Raw genomic sequence first — 19086 nt, forward strand, 5'->3', positions numbered from 1 at the left:
GGATTCACTCATGGTACCTGCCCGAAGCATACTGCACCAGCAGGTCCTGGCCAATCAAGTCCCACACAGCAGAATAGAACTCGACCGGTAAGCTGTCGCTTCCAGGAGTTTTATTCAAAAAGTCATAGAGATGTACAGCATGGAAACAGACCCTTTGGTCTAACCCATTCATGCCGACCAGATATCCCAACCCAATCTAGTCTCACCTGCCAGCACCCGGCCCATATCCCTCCAAACCCTTCCTATTCATATACCCTTCCAAATGCCTCTTAAATGTTGCAATTGTACCAGCCTCCACCACATCCTCTGGCAGCTCATTCCATACACGTACCACCCTCTGCTTGAAAAGGTTGCCCCTCAGGTCTCTTTTATATCTTTCCCCTCTCACCCTAAACCTATGCCCTCTAGTTCTGGATTCCCCGACCCCAGGGAAAAGACTTTGTCTATTTATCCTATTAATGCCCCTCATAATTTTGTAAACCTCTATAAGGCCACCCCTCAGCCTTCGACGCTCCAACATCTCGCTATAGCTCAGATCCTCCAACCCTGGCAACATCCTTGTAAATCTTTTCTGAACCCTTTCAAGTTTCACAACATCTTTCCGATAGGAAGGAGACCAGAATTGCACGCAATATTCCAACAGTGGCCCAACCAATGTCCTGTATAGCTGCAACATGACCTCCCAACTCCTGTACTCAATACTCTGACCAATAAAAGAAAACATACCAAATGCCTTCTTCACTATCCTACCTACCTGTGACTCCACTTTCAAGGAACAATGAACCTGCACTCCAAGGTCTCTTTGTTCAGCAACACTCCGTATGACCTTACCATTAAGTGTATAAGTCCTGCTAAGATTTGCTTTCCCAAAATGTAGCACCTCGCATTTATCTGAATTAAGCTCCATCTGCCAATTCTCAGCCCATTGGCCCATCTGGTCCAGATCCTGTTGTAATCTGAGGTAACCCTCTTCGCTGTCACTACACCTTCAATTTTGGTGTCATCTGCAAACTTACTAATTGTACCTCTTATGCTCGCATCCAAATCATTTATGTAAATGACAAAAAGTAGAGGGCCCAGCACCGATTCTTATGGCACTCCACTGGTCACAGGCCTCCAGTCTGAAAAACAACCTTCCACCACCACCCTCTGTCTTCTACCTTTGAGCCAGTTCTGTATCCAAATGGCTAGTTCTCCCTGTATTCCATGAGATCTAACCTTGCTAATCAGTCTCCCATGGGGAACCTTGTTGAATGCCTTACTGAAGTCCATATAGATCACTTCTACTGCTCTGCCCTCATCAATCTTCTTTGTTACTTCTTCAAAAAACTCAATCAAGTTTGTGTGACATGCTTTCCCATGCACAAAGCCATGTTGACTATCCCGAATCAGTCCTTACGTTTCCAAATACATGTACATCCTGTCCCTCAGGATTCCCTCCAACAACTTGCCCACCACCGAGGTCAGGCTCACCGGTCTATAGTTCCCTGGCTTGTCTTTACCGCCCTTCTTAAACAGTGGCACCACGTTTGCCAATCTCCAGTCTTCCGGCACCTCACCTGTGCCTATTGATGATACAAATATCTCAGCAAGAGGCCCAGCAATCACTTCTCTAGCTTCCCACAGAGTTCCAGGCTACACCTGATCAGGTCCTGGGGATTTATCCACTTTTAATCATTTCAAGACATTTTCGAAGGACTTGAGGTTCTTTGGTCAGCTCTCCAGAGATAGCGACTGGTCCAGCCTCTCCCGTGTTCTGTCATCCAAGACCTCCGTGATAGAGGACAGGAACGACTGGGAGGCCGCACTGTCAGTTGGCTTTGAGTCATACAGGCTGGCATAGAAGGATTTGTTGATCCTCATGATGTCAGCCTGAGATGATGTTACTGAGTCATCTTCTTCCTTCAGGCTGCTGAGCATGGAGACCTCTTCGTGCACCTTCTGGAAGAAGAAACGCGAGCACGTCTCGTCCTGATCCATGGAATGGACCCTGGACCGGAAGATTATCTTGGATGCCTCTGACGCAAAGAGAGAGGCTTGCTGGCCCTTCACCTCCTGGAGGTCCTCCGTGACATCGACTCCCACCGTCTGCAGCAGGAGACTGTAAACTACTTTCATTGTCATTCCTGTCAGTAACCTGCCATTACTATATGCAGGAGCTTGATTATATAATTTGTGAGAATAATCTGCTGAAAGTCTGTGAGTATTTTCCCATTTCACTCAGGCACAATACAAGACAAAAAAAACCCCTGCAGATATGAAATCCAACATAGACAAGCAGGATGCTGGAAGGACACAGTAAACAGGTAGTCTCAGGAGGTGGAGTAGTCAATGTTCTGTACATAACCCTTCTTTAGGAATGGAGGCAGGGATAGAGGGAGCTGCAGATAAAGGGGGAAGGGGTGAGGTTGTTGGGTAGGGATAGGGGTGGAATGGTGAGGTCATGATGGGTGAATAAAGCTGGTGGGTGCGATCTGGTTGTTGGGAAGCTGCTTGGCTGTCAGCTCCCCAGCAGAAGTTACGGTGTTGTCCCTCCATTCACTGTGACAAAGAAGGAGTCCAAGGATGGACATGTCAGAGAGAGAGAGGGCGAAGAGGAACCAAGCTGGCCATTACTGACCTGACTGAGATTTTGGCAAAACATTTCCTAAGTTCATACTCAGTCTCACCAGTGCAGAGAAGACCACTTCAGGGGCACTGGACGAAGTAAACTAGGTTGGAAGAGAGGCAGGTGAACCTCTGTTTCACCGAAAAGGGAGGTGAGCGGAGTTCGTGTGCCGGCAAATTTTGTATCTTTTATGTTTGCAGGGGAGGGGATTGGTGGGGAGTGTAGTGCAAACCAATGAGTGACAAAGGAAATGGTCCTTGTGGAAAGCAGAGAGGGATAGGGAGGAGAAGATAATCTAGGTGATGGGCTCCAATTGGAGTTGGTGGAAGTGTTTGACGATGATACATTGGATGTGGAGGCTGATGGGTGGAAAGTAAGGACAAGGGGAACACTATCTTTGTTATGTTTGGGGGGGTAAGGTGTAGAGCAGTGGAGTGGTGAATGGAGGAAGTGCAGTGGAAGGCTGTCTAGATGACAGAGAGGAGAGAAAATAGGTGCGCATCTGGGATGTGTGGGAGAGGAACATCTCCTTATCAGAGCAGATGTGACAGGGATGAAGAAATTGGGAAAATGGGGTGGAGTCTTTGAAGGATGCAGAGTGGGAGAGGTGTTGCCCAGGTAATTATGGGAGACTGTAGGTTTATAGTACATGTCAACCTTTAAACTGTCACCAGAGATGGAAATGGAGAGGTCACAAAGGTGTCCAAGATGGACCAAGTGAATTTGTGAGACAGGGTGGAAGTTGTGGGCAAAGCCGATGAACTGCTTCAGTTCAACCTGGGTGCAATATGCAGCACCGATGCAATCATCAATATAATGACGGAAGAGTTTGGGAACAATATCAGTGTATGTGCTGAAGAGGGACAGTTTGATGTTGCTGACAAAGGATCAGGCATAGCTAGGGCCCATCCAAGTACCCATGGCCACCCCCTGGATTTGGAGGGAATGGGAAGAGTTGAAGGAAACGTTATTAAGGGTGAGGATAATTTGGCGATGTGGAGGATTGTATTGGTGGGGGGATCTGGATGTGTCTGTTGGAGAGGAAGAAGCTGAGGGCCTGAAGGCCATCCTTGTGGGGTATGAAGTGTATAAGGATTGCACATCCATAGAGAAGATAAAGTATGGGGGTTGGGGATCTGGACGTTTCTGAGGATGTGGAGGATGTGATTAGTGTTACAGATGTAGGTGGGAAGTGCCTGGACCAAGGGGGAGAGAGTGGAGTCAAAGTAGGAAGAAATGAGTTTGATGGGGTAGGATTATGCAGAGATGATGGGTTGGCTGGGTAGTTAGACTTGTGGATCTTAGATAGGGCAAGGCATTTCAGGGCTGAGGGAATTATAAGGTTGGAGACAGTGGCCCTATCTTCTTCCTGTGCAGCCTACAGTGCGGAGGACTCCACACTGAGGTATCCAATTTCAATAACCTTCCCACCTATCCCCTGACTCCCTTCCCAGCCCAGCCTCCTCCCTTCCATTCCAACTGTTGACCCTTCCTTCTTGCTACCAACCAGATTCATTCCTCCCATTGACCAAACCGGATGTACCCACCACCTGTGTTCACCTATCACTACTTCACCATTCTGCCCCTCTCCCTACCCAGACCTCTCTCCCCTCTTTATCTACAGATCCCCCTACCCTTCATATCCATTCCTGAAGAAGAGTTATATCCAAAACATTGACTTGTCCAGTTCCTGATGCTGCCTGGCTTACTGTGTTCTTCCAGCCTCCTGCTGCTCTGTAATATTGTGAAATGAATATCTCTGCTGTCGCAATCTTTACTGTGGGGAGGCTCCCTTATCTGGGTGAGATTACCAGATTGTACAAACACAGAGTACAATATGTTCTTAAATCTCTGGGATAATTACTTCTAATGTTGACATTAACTACTTAATGAACCACTGTGTCTCACTTGCACTGAGATTGTAATCAATATATACTCAATGCAAATATTGATTTGTACAATCGATCAAAATGTGATTTTGACTATTTTATAAATTACAGATTTTTGTTTAAAACCTCCAACAGTTTTCAGTGAAACCAGGGAAATCTTTACTTTGTTGCTGTTTATGGATGATATGGATAATTTTCGGATGTGTCTATTGCTGGAATTAATTGACCTTGCAGATTCAGGGTTTGTAGCTGAACGAAGAGGATCTGTCACTTTGTGGAATTGAGCTTGTCGTTCAGAAGTGATTACAATTAGAATAGAAAGACCCCACAAGCTGGGGGAATCTGTCCAATTATTAAAGACAGCTTGCCCCCAGCGACCAGTCTCGAGTGAGTGAGACACAACCACTGGTCAGAAACGTGTTCACTTGCTGTACATTACTTGGGATCCTCTGTAAGGGAGATCTGTCATCATTAATTTGATGGGAGCTGTTCCTTTATTAAATATTGAAAGGTCATTTTGTAAAGTGCCCAGAAACAGAAGGTGTGCTCATTAAAATGGACTGGAGTTATACTGCACCCACTGTAAACTTACAAATGTGATTTTACACCATTTGGTTTTAATTCTCTCACAGGTCAGATCAGCCCTGTCTCTCAGGGACCTTACCGCCCCCGTATTCACTCCAGTGGAACAGGCTGTGTGTTGATGGGATGGAGATGGTGTAACTCCATCACGATATCTCAGGCTCCTGCCGTGTGGTTGTGGTGTTTGGCTTTAGGCTATTTGGGCCACAGTGTTAAGGGTTTAGATGGAGAGGAATTTGTATACAAGAAAAATTTTTGATTCAGTATGTGGATGTACCTACTAGAGAAGGTGCAAAATTGACCCGATGCAGTCTCCTCTACATTGAGGAGACTGGGCGCCTCCTAGCAGAGCGCTTTAGGGAACATCTCCGGGACACCCGCACCAATCAACCACACCGCCCCCGTGGCCCAACATTTCAACTCCCCCTCCCACTCTGCCGAGGACATGGAGGTCCTGGGCCTTGTTCACTGCTGCTCCCTCACCACCAGACGCCTGGAGGAAGAACGCCTCATCTTCTGCCTTGGAACACTTCAACCCCAGGGCATCAATGTGGACTTCAACAGTTTCTTCATTTCCCCTTCCCCCATCTCACCCTAGTTCCAAACTTCCAGCTCAGCACTGTCCCATGACTTGTCTGAACTTGTCCTACCTGCCTATCTCCTCTTCTACCTATCCACTCCACCCTCTCCTCCCTGACCTATCATCTTCATCCCCTTCCCCACTCACCTATAGTACTCTATGCTACTCTCTCCCCACCCCCACCCTCCTCTAGCTTATCTCTCCACGCTTCAGGCTCACTGCCTTTATTCCTGATGAAGGGCTTTTGCCCGAAATGTTGATTTCGCTGCTCCTTGGATGCTGCCTGAACTGCTGTGCTCTTCCAGCACCACTAATGCAGAATCTGGTTTCTAGCATCTGCAGTCATTGTTTTTACCTCGCATTTATTTATTCCAGGTAGTTAGTGCTGCTTTATTCCATGTGTGATAGTTTATCTTCTATTGATTCATTCAATCCATGAACAGTTAGTAAAGTTCTGAAGGTTATAACATCATACAGTGTTAATCTTTAATCACCTTCATGATGGATTACCCATTGTGTACATTGAGGCAATACTGTGGGGTGGGAAGTATTCCGAGGAATCAGTCACATGGTCATAGAGATCTAAGTCAAATAAATCTCCATCCATGTCACATCACTACTCTAATCCCCTTTTCCAGCACTTGGCCCATCGTCTTGCATGCCTTGGTATAACAATTCGTCACAATTTCCCTTTCATGAAGCTATACTGACTCTGCTTGGTCAATTATGATTTTCCAAATGTTCTGCAATTACTTTATTAATAATTGATTCCAATTTATTTCCAACAACAGATATAAAGTTCCTCACCCAAAAGTTACTCTCTCTTTTTCTGTCACTTTGGCAGTTTTCCAATCGTCTGGAACTTCAGAGTCAAACAATATTTGGACAATTACATCCAATGTATCCAATATTTCTTTAACTATGCTTTTAGCATCCTCGTCTGCAAAGCATCAGAACCAATGGATTTAACTGCCTTTTGCCCCATTAGCTTGTCTAATGTTACTTCTGTAGTGACGGTGATGTTACTTAATTCTTCCCTTCATATTCTTTCATATTTAATAGAGTGTTTGAAGTATCTCCTATTTTAAAGACTGATGCAAAATATCTGTTAAACTCCTCTTCAATTTCCTTGTTCCCGATAATGGTTTCTCCAGGTTAATGCTTTTAAGAAGCCGATGTTCACTTTGACCTCGGTTTTGCATTTTATATATTTAAGAAAGCTCTTATTGTCAGTTTACCTCACTAGTTTGCCCTTGTATTGTATTTTCTATCCTTTTATTATCTTGTTAGTCCTCCTTTTCTGGATTCTGAATTTATGCGAGTCTTTGGTCTATCACTGATTTTTCCTCCTGTGAACAATATTGTGAAGTCTTGAATCTGTTGAAGTCTCTATGTAAAGGCAAGTTGTTGTCTACACCTATCTTGGCCATTTTTCTGCAACTTAGTAGAAATTCTACTTCAATGTGTAATGTACCAGAGTCAAGAGAACATTGGTCAGAACTCTGCAGGAGCAGCCTATGTTCAGTCCAGTTCTTCTGGATTATGTGGTTGGTGAAGGTGAGTGGGAGGAGGGCAGGGGGTCTAGAGGAGAAGGGGGAAGACAGGATACAGAGGTCTGGGTTATGGGAAAAACCCAGCAATCACTGCATCAGAGCACAAACCTTTTAAAAAAATGTGGAAATGACAAACGCTAACTCATACTGGCTGACTCAATCCAACCCAGAGACAAATAAAATTGACATCTAATTCAATCCTTTCCAAACCAATTTATTGTGTCAAAATATTCAGAGACTTACAAACGATACATCAACAAGAATACACAAAGACTGCAGTACTGTAAAAATAGATCATTATCATGTGTTGACTGATTGATAGAAAGTATGCAAGATAGAAATAGAAATATGTCACAACAATTTAAAGGGAAGCACCTCATTCTCTGCCAGAAATAACCTGAGAATGTTTTAAATACAAATAAACATATTGAACTATATCTATCATTAAAATATGCTTTTAGAAAAGTATCTTGCAAAGTGACTTTCAGATCCCATTTTCAGTGTCAGGTATGATATTATTGCCTGTATTGGGAGACAGTGAGGTCTGCAGATTCTGGAGGTCAGAGTTGAGAGGGAGTTGCTAGAAAAGCACAGCAGGTCAGGCAGCATCCAAGGTGCAGGAAAATCGCCGTTTCGGACCGGAGCTCTTCATCATCATTATTCTCTATACTGGCAACATCACCATCATTAAAACGCACCTTCCACAAATCCCCGACAGTTACTAACCAGAGATGAAGTGATCGGGAATGTAATGATTGTAGGATTCCACTAAGAGATTAATATTCAATAACAATTTACACATAATCACTTAAATAAATGGAGGTAGGTATCCATTCTGGATGTAGCCTACATCCAGAACCTCAACCTGAGCGACAAATCTTCTCAAAAACTCACTTATATAAATATTATTTTGAGAGAGCTCCATATATGCTTGGACAACATTTACTGAAGAAATATTCTATTAATAATTGACTTCCTTTTATTTTGTATTGTTAGTGAACACTCAGAAAGTTCAAGAAGTGGACTGCTTTTGACTTTGAGAATTCCTTTCCAATATCATCACTGATATTGTTCCATTTGTTTTTCTCAAAATACTGTTTCCAATGCGGGAAAGGAATTGGGTAAAACCAGTTGTTGTATAAGTGGAACATCCCTCCGTAGTCTTTGTTGAGAAATTGATTGAAGTTATCAATCTCACACCATTTCTTCAAGTTTCTGGTTATCAGGATAGAACCCTGTTGGGCCCAAACTCTTCCAATGTATTTCCCAACAAATTTCTTCAGGCATTTCTCGAAAAAGGAATGGAAGTGGTGAAATCCCAAAGCCGAATTACTCATGTAGTTTGCTGATGGGGCACTGATGAAGTTTCAAAACTCCAATGGTTTGAGTGAAATGATGTCTGATGATAGATAGCCCCGTATTTCCACAGCAGGACTATCCAACAGCCATCAGTGAGCACTTATCCAATACTTGTCCTTGCTGGGATCTACACAATAAACCATTCATCATTTATATCTTTTGATATTTATGGGTTTTGAAAATGTATATCATCGTTTCCTCACCCTCCACACATTGCTCACTGGTTCAACACCAATTCCTGAGACCACATCCCAGTTGTGTTCCATGGGCTTATGCTGAACTATTGCTGTGTAATTGATTGTTATGTGTCTGAAATCTAAATGTGAGCTAACACAAGATTAGATTAGATTGCCTTCAGCCCAACAAGCCCACACTGTCCTTCTGAAGAATAACTCACCCAGACCCATTCCCCTCCCGCATAAGTACCCCTGACTAACGCACCTATCACTATGGGCAATTGAGCATGGCCAATTCACCTTACATGCACATCTTTGGATTGTAGGTGGAAACCAAAGCACCCAGAGGAAACGCAGACACAGTGAGAATGTGCAAATTCCACACAGACAGTTACCTGAAGTGGGAATTGAATCCAGGTCCCTGGTGCTGTGAGGCAGCAGTGCTAACCATGGTGCCACCATGCCACCCAATTGACTTGCTGAATGAATGTCTATCACATGCTCAATTGCTTGTCCTGCTCTTACACATTTATCTATCTTAGTGATGGATCAAAACACACAAGAGACCGTAAAGATGTTCAGGTACAAATCTATTATGAAATTTGGAGTTTCCTGTGCAGTCTAGTACTTTGAAAACAACATTTAAACTTCCAGTTAAACACTGAAAAAAAATCAAGCTTTCATATTATTGGACTTACTGTAAGCAATTATTAAAATCATTATTGACTAAACAAAATCTTTGATGACAAATTATACTTTAAAACACAGAACAGGATTTAATCTCTTGACATTCATATCCCAACTAGAAGAACAAACAATACATTGGAGGTATGCTCCACATTGTCCTGCATATAGAAATTCAATTTTTCAAGATCAATCCAAAGAGATTCTTAGTTCCCAAAGTGGCTGATTTTTGTTCATTTCTCTTCTTAGACTGGTAACCTTTAAGTTGAGAATTATCTTTCCCAGTGACTGTTTTTTTTTCTCCCCAGAGAGCCACCCTCCAGCTAAAACTATGTGACACCTTAAGCCTTGTTTCTAGCTTAAGCCTCCCTTGGACCCAGACAGATTCAAAACTCTTGTCATTGATATTCTGCGATGTTCCAGACAACCCTACAACCTGATCTTCAGAATGGCATCTGCTACCTGCTTTTACAGGAGATCTTGAACCATGAGTCTTGTATCCAGGTATGAACACTAAGTAATGTCCTGGAGAGCTCACCACTTTCTCCTAAGAATCAAAAGAACCGTGTGAAACACAGCTGCATGCAAATAACATTCTCAACTCTTGTGAGATCTTGGAAACTTAGTCTCCACTCTTATTTACAAATAGGCTCCTGCTACTGTGTAAAGTACTCATATTGTCAAACACTTTTAATTTTCAATCTACAACTCCATAGCCCAGTATATCCCCCACTCAACCATTAACCACAAGCCAGTGGATCAGTCCTGGTTCAATGGTGAGTACAGGGAGACATTTCAGGAGTGGTACTGGACATATCTAAAAGTAAGGTGTCAACCTGGATGAAGCTAATAAACAGCGTGTCAAACAGCAATTGATTGATAGAGCTCAGTCATCTCCCAAACAAAGGAGTCCCCAGTAACTAATGCTCTGCTCATCTCCCCCCCTTCCATTCTGAGCAACAGGGACAGACCCTGTGCCAGAGACCTGTACCCGATGGCTTACCTTTTGCAAGTACCCGCCCCCAACCCCCTCTCTCTCTTCCCACCCAGCCCACCAACTATATCCAAAATGGTATACTTGTTATTGAGGGGAACTGCACTGCCTGACGGCTCCTTTTCCATCCCCTGAATGTAACCTACCTGTCTTCTTATTGGACCTGAGGTGTAACTACCTCCCTGTAACTCATCTCAACAACTCCTTCCGCCTCCTGAATGATCCGAAGTTCATCCAGCTCCAACTCCAGTTCCCTAACGCGGTTTTTGAGCAGCTGGAGTTGGGTCCATTTCCCGTAGATGAAGTCAGCAGGGACACTAGTGGTGACCCTTACCTCCCACAGGTTGCAGGAGGAACATTCACCTGTCCTAACAGCCATCCCCACTGTTCTAAATTTTGAATGAGACTACGGAAAAATAAAGAATAAAAACAAACTAGTTATCTTACCAATCCAGTGCGCAGAACCTTTTCTTCTAGTTAGCGTAGGAGGATGTGTGGGAGGCATTACCTAAGTAGTGTTTTGGGTAACGCAATCACCCAAACGTATTACTTCACACAAACAGCAATCCTGTGTCCGCTCCTGCTCACGGTGCACTCCACCTATTCACGAGAGGAGTTTTTAAGTCAATGATTCACCTCCCTGTCAGCCGCCTGGTTGATGCTCCTGCTCTTCCTGCTGCTGAAACCAAAGTAGGGGAGAGACTAAATGAGTATTTTGCATCAGTGCTTACTGTGGAGAAGGACATGGAAGATATAGACTGTAGGGAAATAGATGGTGGCATCTTGTAAAATGCCCATATTACAGAGGAGGTGGTGCTGGATGTCTTAACATGCACATAAGTGAATAAATCCCTAAGACCTGATCAGGTGTACCCCAGAATTCTGTGGGAAGCCAGGCAAGTGATTTCTGGGCCTCTTGCTGAGATATTTGCATCATTGATAGGCACAGGTGAGGTGCTCGAAGACTGGAGAGTAGCTAACGTGGTGCCACTGTTTAAGAAAAGTGGGAAGGAGAAGCCAGGGGACTATAGATTGGTGAGCCTGGCATCGGAAATGGGCCAGTTGTTGGAGGGAATCCTGAGGGACAGGATGTACATGTATTTGGAAAGGCAAGGACCAATTCGGGATAGTCAAATGGCTTTGCGTATAGGAAATCATGTCTCATAAACTTGATTGAGTTTTTTGAAGAAGTAACAAAAAGGATTGATGATGGCAGAGTGGTGGATGTGATCTACATCGACTTCAGTAAGGCATTCGATAAGGTTCCTAATGGTAGACTGGTTAGCAAGGTTAGATCTCATGGAATACAGGGAGAACTCACCATTTAGATAGAGAATTGGATTGAAGGTAGAAGACAGAGGATGGTGGTGGAGGGTTGCCTTTCAGACTGGAGGCCTGTGACCAGCGGTGTGCCATAAGGATCAGTGCTGGGTACACTGCTTTGCGTCATTTATATAAATGATTTGGATGTGAACATAGGAGGTATAGTTGGTAAGTTTGCAGATAATAGCAAAATTGGAGGTATAGTGAACGGTGAAGAAAGTTACCTCAGAGTACAACAAAATCTTGATCAGATGGGCCAATGGGCTGTGGAGTGGCAGATAGAGTTCAACTTCGATAAATGTGAGGTGCTGCATTTTGGAAAGGCAAACCAGAGCAGAACTTATAGATTTAATGGTAAGGTCCTGGGGAGTGCTGCTAAATAAAGAGACATTGGAGTGCAGGAAGGGTTGCGTGGGATATGGGCCAAGTGCTGGCAAATGGGACTAGATTGTGATTTGGAAATGCCGGTGTTGGACTGGGGTGTACAAAGTTAAAAATCACACAACACCAGGTTATAATTCAACAGGTTTATTTGGGAGCACTAACCTTTGGAGCACTGATGAAGGAGCAGCACTCCAAAAGCTCGTGCTCCCAAATAAATCTGTTGGATTATAACCCAGGACTAGATTAGGTTAGAATATCTGGTTGGTATGGACGTGTTGGACCGAAGGGTCTATTTCCGTGCTGTACATTTCTATGACCCTATGACTCTATAACATAATGTCGCAGACAATTGTCTTGAACACATGGCAGGGGATTTTTCTTCACAACATTGGAGTTCATTACAAGGGGTAAGCCATGAGGTACTGGTCTCTGGAACAGAGTCTGTTCCTGTTGCTCGGAAGGGAAGGGACAAGAGGAATAGCTATTAGTCACTTGGGACTCCATAGTTAGCGGGACAGATAAAAGGTTCTGTGGGAACGAGAGAGACTCGAGGTTGGTGTGTTGCCTCCCATGTGCCCAGGTTCGTGATGTCTCGGATTGTATTTTCAGGATTCTTGAGTGGGAGGGGAGCAGCCCTCAATCGTGGTCCACATAGGCACCAATGACATAGGTAGGAAAAGGGATGGGGATGTAAGGCAGAAATTCAGGGAGCTGGGGTGGAAGCTTAGACCTATAACAGAGTTGTTGTCTCTAGTTTGTTGCCCGTGCCACATACTAGCAAGGTGAGGAATAGGGAGAAAGAGCAGTTGAACATGTGGCTACAGGGATGGTGCAGGGAGGAGGGTTTCAGATACTTGGATATTTGGGACTCATTCTGGGGTAAGTAGGACCTCTACAAACAGGATGGTTTACACCTGAACCAGAGGGGGAGCAATATCTTGGGAGGCAATTTGCTAATGCGGTTTGGGAGGGGTTAAACTAATTCAGCAGAGGAATGGGAACCTGAATTGTAGCTCCAGTGTCCAGGAGGTTGAGAGTAGTGATGTCAGAAATATGGTTTGAAGGTCGCAAGAGTGTACCAGCATGGTTTGAATTGTGTCTACTTCAATGCCAGGAGCTTCCAGAATAAGGCGGGTGAACTTGCAACATGGGTTGTTACCTGGGACTTCGATGCTGTGGCCATTTCGGAGACATGGATAGAGCAGGGACAGGAATGGTTGCTGCAGTTTCCAGGATTTAGATGTTTCAGGGAAGATGGTAAAAGAGGGGGAAGTGTGACATTGTTAACCAAGGACTGTATTACGGTGGCAGAAAGGACATTTGATGAGGGCCTGTCTACTGAGGTAGTATGGGATGAGTTTAGAAACAGGAAAGGAGAGGTCACCCTGTTGGGAGTTTTCTACAGGCCTCTGAATAGTTCTAGAGATGTAGAGAAAGGCTAGGAGCGACACAGATGGGGTAGTTGTTATGGGGGGCTTTAACTTTCCAAATATTGACTGGAAACGCTATAGTTTGAGTACTTTAGATGGGTCAGTTTTTGTCCAATGTGTACAGTATGTAGACAGGCCAACAAGAGGCGAGACCCCATTGGATTTGGTACTGGGTAATGAACCAGGCCAGGTGTTGGATTTCAAATCTTTTTTAGCTTTGACAAAGGGTCAGTTAGACTCTAAACATCAGCTCTTTTCTCTGCTTACAGATGCTGCCAGGCCTGCTGAGATTTTCCAGCATTTTCTCTTTTGGTGTTGGATTTCAAGGTCGGTGAGCACTTTGGTGATAGTGACCACAATTCGGTTATGTTACTTTCGCGACAGAAAGAAATTGATATATAATGCAGGGCAAGAGTGAGGGGAAAGGCAATTATAAAGCAAATGGCAAGATTTAGGATGTATAGGATGGGGAAGGAAACTGCAAGGGATGGGCACAATTGAAATGTGGAGCTTATTCAAGGAACAGCTCCAATGTGTCATTGATAAGTATGTACCTGTCAGGCAGGGAGAAAGTGGTCGAGCAAGGGACCTGTGGTTTACTAAAGAAGTTGAATCGCTTGTCAAGGTGAAGGAGAAGGCTTATGCAAAGATGAGACATGAAGGGTCAGTTTGGGTGCTTGAGAGTTACAGGTTAGCCAGAAAGGACCTAAAGAGAGAACTAAGAAGAGCCAGGAGGGGACATGAGAAGTCATTGGCAGATAGGATCATAGAAGATCCTAAAGCTTTCTATAGGTATATCAGGAATAAAACAATGACCAGAGAAAGGTTTGAGCCAATCAAGGATAGTAATGGAAAGTATAGTAATGGATAGTAATGGAGTCCGAGGAGATAGGGAAAGCACTAAATGAATATTTTCAGTTATTATTCACACTGGAAAAAGATAATGTTGTCGAGGAGAATACTGAGATAGAGGCTACTAGACTACACAAAATTGTGGTTCACAAGAAAGAGGTGTTAGCAATTCAGGAAAGTGTGAAAATAGATAAGCTCCTGGGCTGGATGAGATTTATCCTAGGATTCTCTGAGAAGCCAGGGAGGAGATTGCTGAGCTTTTGGCTTTCATCTTGATGTCATCATTGTCTACAACAACGTACCAGAAGACTGGAAGATAGCAACTTTTGCCCACTTGTTCAAGAAGGGGAGTAGAGCAGTGAGCCTTTCTCCGTTTGTGGGTAAAGTGTTGGAAAATTCTACAAGACATAGGATTTTTAATCATCTAGAAAAGAATCATTGATTTGGGATAGTCAACATGGTTTTATGAAGGGTAGGTTGTGCCTCACAAACCTTACTGAGTTCTTTAAGAAGGTGACCAGACAGGTGGATGAGGGTAAAGCAGTTGATGTGGTGCATATGGATTTCAGTAAAGCATTTGATAAGGTTCCCCATGGTAGGCTATGGCAGAAAATACGGAGGCATGGGATTAAGGGTGATTTAGAGATTTGGACCAGAAATTGGCCAGTTGTAAGAAGACAGAGGGTGGTGATTGATGGAAAATGTTCATCCTAGAGTTCAGTTACCTGTAGTTTACTGCAAAGATCTATTTTGGGTCCACTTCTGTTTGTCATTTTTATAAATGACATGAATGAGGGCATTGAAAGATGGGTTAGTAAATTTGTGGATGACATTAAGATCGGTGGAATTGTGGACATGCGGAAGGATGTTGTAGGTAGAGGGACATAGATAAGCTGCAGGAATGAGCTGAGAGGTGGCAAATGGAGTTTAATGCAAAAAAATGTGAGGTGATTCACTTTGGAAGGAGTAACAGGAATGCAGAGTACTGGGCTAATGGTAAGATTCTTGGTAGTGTAGATGAGCAGAGAGATCTCAGTGTCCAGGTACATAGATCCTTGAAAGTTGCCACCAGGGTAATAGGGTTGTAAGAAGGCATACGGTGTGTTAGCTTTTATTGGTGGAAGAGTTGAGTTTCAGAGCCACAATGTCATGTTGCAGCTGTACAAAACTCTGATGCAGCTGCACTTGACGTATCGGGTACAGTTCTGGTCACTGTAGAGGAAGGATGTTGAAGCTTTGGAAAGAGTGCAGAACATATTTACCAGGATGTTGCCTTGTATGGGGGGGATGTTCTTATGAGGAAAGACTGAGGGACATGGGTCATTAAAGAAAAGAGGGTTGAGAGGTGACTTAATAGAGACAGACAAGATGATCAGAGGATTAGATAGGGTAGACATTGAGAGTCTTTTTCCTTGGATAATGATAATTAGCACAAAGGAGACATAGCTTCAAATTGAGGGGAGATAGATATAGGATAGATGTCAGAGGTTGATTCTTTACTCAGAGAGTAGTCAGGGCTTGGAAAGACCTGCCTGCAACAATAGTAGACGCACCAACTTTAAGGACACTTAAATGGTCATTGGATAAACATATGGGTGATAATGGACTAGTGACTGTTAGATGGGTTTCAGATTGGTTTCACAGGTCAGCACAACATTAAGGGCCAAAGGACCTGTACTGCACTGTAACGTTCTATGTTCTATGTTTTATCCAGTCTTACTGGAAACTGAAATCATTCTCATTACTGCAATGCCCTTGTTACATGCACCTCCAATTTTGTTATTTATTCCACGCCCTACATTGCCACTAATATTTGAAGATTGGTTAATTGACCATCACACTAGTCAATTTTTGTCACTCCTTGCTGTTTCTCCATCTGAACAAATGTTATATCACGGTCTTCCATTGAGAGCTTCTCTCTCACTAATACACTTATACCATCCTTTATTATCAGCAGTGTCACATCTCCTTTTCCTTTTGTCTATTCCTCCCTCAATGTCCCAGTCCCGGTCATGTCTCCATCATGACAATTAAATCATAGTCTTTTACTCTTTAGCATTTTCATCTCGTGGACATTGTTACAAATGCTGTATGTATTCATCTGGAGTTGTTCTATCTCTTTTCTGCAATTTGACCCAGTTTCTGTTGTATTTCCTGCTTTCCATTCCATTTCCAGCTTTTTGACTTTCAGTCACCAGCTTGCTTTTTCTTGTATCTGAATTTCCTCTGTTGAGCTCATTCAAACCCTCTCAACAGCAGAAGCAAATCTCCCCAAGAGTACGCCAGAACCAGCCAAGTTTTAAGGGAAAACATGGACGAAGCTGCCCCAGAACGGATGTCAAAGCTCCAGAAGTCTAAAGACATCTCCCCGTACCGTTTTCCAGGCATGCATTCATATTTCCACACTCACAGAAACGCTCTGCCTTTTAAATCACTGAAAGAACAGGTTTAATAATCCAAGATGGAGGATGGGAAAAATTTCTGGCTATAACAGCTGCTCCTTTTTTTGAGGTATTTTAGGTGCTGGAGGTGATTTCCTCAAATTCCAGGAGCAGCGATTACTGTTTTATCACCTATCACCTGAAGAAGGAGCGTCGCTCCGAAACCTAGTGTGCTTCCAATTGAACCTGTTGGACTATAACCTGGTGTTGTGTGATTTTTAACTTTTGTTTTATATGCTGTTGCATTGTTTTTGAACTTTGGAAAAAAAAGTCAAAACAACAGCAGTTTTAAAAGGGAGAAGAACAGACAAAGAAAGCACATGGTGAGAACAGTGCAGGAGAGAGCGAGAGAGAGAGGGAGAGAGAGAGAGAGAGAAAACCTGCACAGTTACTGCCTTAGCTGTTTGAATTTATGTATCACTGGACATCGGAGTGCATCTGGGAAAATTAACAAACAGTGAAATTCACAACTAATTAGATTAGATTAGATTACTTACAGTGTGGAAACAGGCCCTTCGGCCCAACAAGTCCACACCGCCCTGCCGAAGCGTAACCCACCCATACCCCCACATCTACATCTACATCTACCCCTTACCTAACACTACGGGTAATTTAGCAATGGCCAATTCACCTGACCTGCACATCTTTTGGACTGTGGGAGGAAACCGGAGCACCCGGAGGAAACCCACGCAGACACGGGGAGAACGTGCAAACTCCACACTTGGAGGAACTGTTGGGCGAAGTTCACAGCACAGAATCAGATAAGTTAATTGTTATTTTAAGTGTGGCCTACAGAGAATCTGCAGTAGTGAGTAGAGTGGGTTATTTCTTGATTATATGTTTTTGGAGATATGTCTCTTGATTAAACTTAAAATATAAGCCATAACTATTAATTTAACCTGGGGCAGTGTTTGTAGAGGAATAAGACAGTGTTATTTTCTGGGTCTGTAGATTGTGAAGGAGCGAAAATGGCCTTTGCAGTGATATGTACTTCTTGTCAGATGTGGGAATTTAAAAAGAGTTTAAGAGTTACTGCGGATTATATCGGCCATAAATGCTGTTGGATGCAAATCTTTTCAGTGAGGTAAAGGTGAGGACTGCAGATGCTGGAGACCAGAGTTTAGATCAGAGTGGTGCTGGAAAAGCACAGCAGGTCAGGCAGTATCCAAGGAGCAGGAAAATCGATGTTTCGGGCAAAAGCCCTTAATCAGGAAAGGAAGCAGGGACCCTCCAAGGTGGAGAGATATACCCATTTCAAACAGGTATGCTGTTTTGGAAAATGTATGGGGTGATGGATTCTCAGGGGAACGTAGCACAAACAGCCAAGTTTCTGGTATTGAGATTGACTCTAATGCAATGAGGGGTATGTCATGTTCCAAGAGATCAATTGTGTTAGGGGATTCTTTAGTCCTAGGTACAGACAGATGTTTCCATGGTCAGGAGCAAAAAAGCAGAATGGTGTGTTGCTTCCCTAGTGCCAGAATCAAGGATGTCTCAGAGATGGTGCAGAATGTTCTCATGGGGGATAGGGGCCAGCAAGAGGTCATTGTCCACATTGGAACCAATGACATAGGAAGGGAAAAGGTTGAGATTCTGAAGGGAGATTACAGAGAGTTGGGAAGAAATTTAAAAAGGAGGTCCTTGAGAGTATTAATATCTGGATTATTCCCAGTGCTATGAGCTAGTGAGGGCAGGAATAGGAGGATAGATCAGATGAATGCATGGTTGAGGAGCTGGTGTATGGGAGACGGATTCACATTTTTGGATCATTGGAATCTCTTATGGGGTAGAAGTGACCTGTACAAGGACAGATTGCACATAAATTGGAAGGGGACTAATATACTGGCAGGGAAATTTGCTAGAACTGCTTGGGAGGATTTAAACTAGTAAGGTGGGGGGGTGGGGGGGGGTGGGGGGGCGGGGGAGGGGAGAGGTTGGCGTTGGGACCCAGGGAGATAGTGAGGAAAGAGATCAATCTGAGACTGGTACAATTGAGAACAGAAGTGAGTCAAACAGTCAGGGCAGGCAGGGATAAGGTAGGACTAATAAATTAAACTGCATTTATTTCAATGCAAGGGGCCTAACAGGGAAGGCAGATGAACTCAGGGCATGATTAGGAACATGGGACTGGGATATCATAGCAATTACGGAAACATGGCTCAGGGATGGGCAGGACTGGCAGCTTAATGTTCCAGGATACAAATGCTCCAGGAAGGATAGAAAGGAAGGCA

General features: G+C 43.7%; 2 pseudogenes; one reads left to right on the plus strand and one right to left on the minus strand.

The window, feature by feature from the left end:
- LOC140478448 (alpha-1,4-N-acetylglucosaminyltransferase-like) overlaps nt 1–19086 on the plus strand; it is a 91712-nt pseudogene that overhangs the window by 13059 nt on the left and 59567 nt on the right.
- Nucleotides 8064–8714, minus strand: LOC140478579 (alpha-1,4-N-acetylglucosaminyltransferase-like; annotated as a pseudogene).

Source organism: Chiloscyllium punctatum, chromosome 6 (assembly GCF_047496795.1).
Source record: "Chiloscyllium punctatum isolate Juve2018m chromosome 6, sChiPun1.3, whole genome shotgun sequence".
In the NCBI taxonomy this organism is placed as follows: Eukaryota; Metazoa; Chordata; class Chondrichthyes; order Orectolobiformes; family Hemiscylliidae; genus Chiloscyllium; species Chiloscyllium punctatum.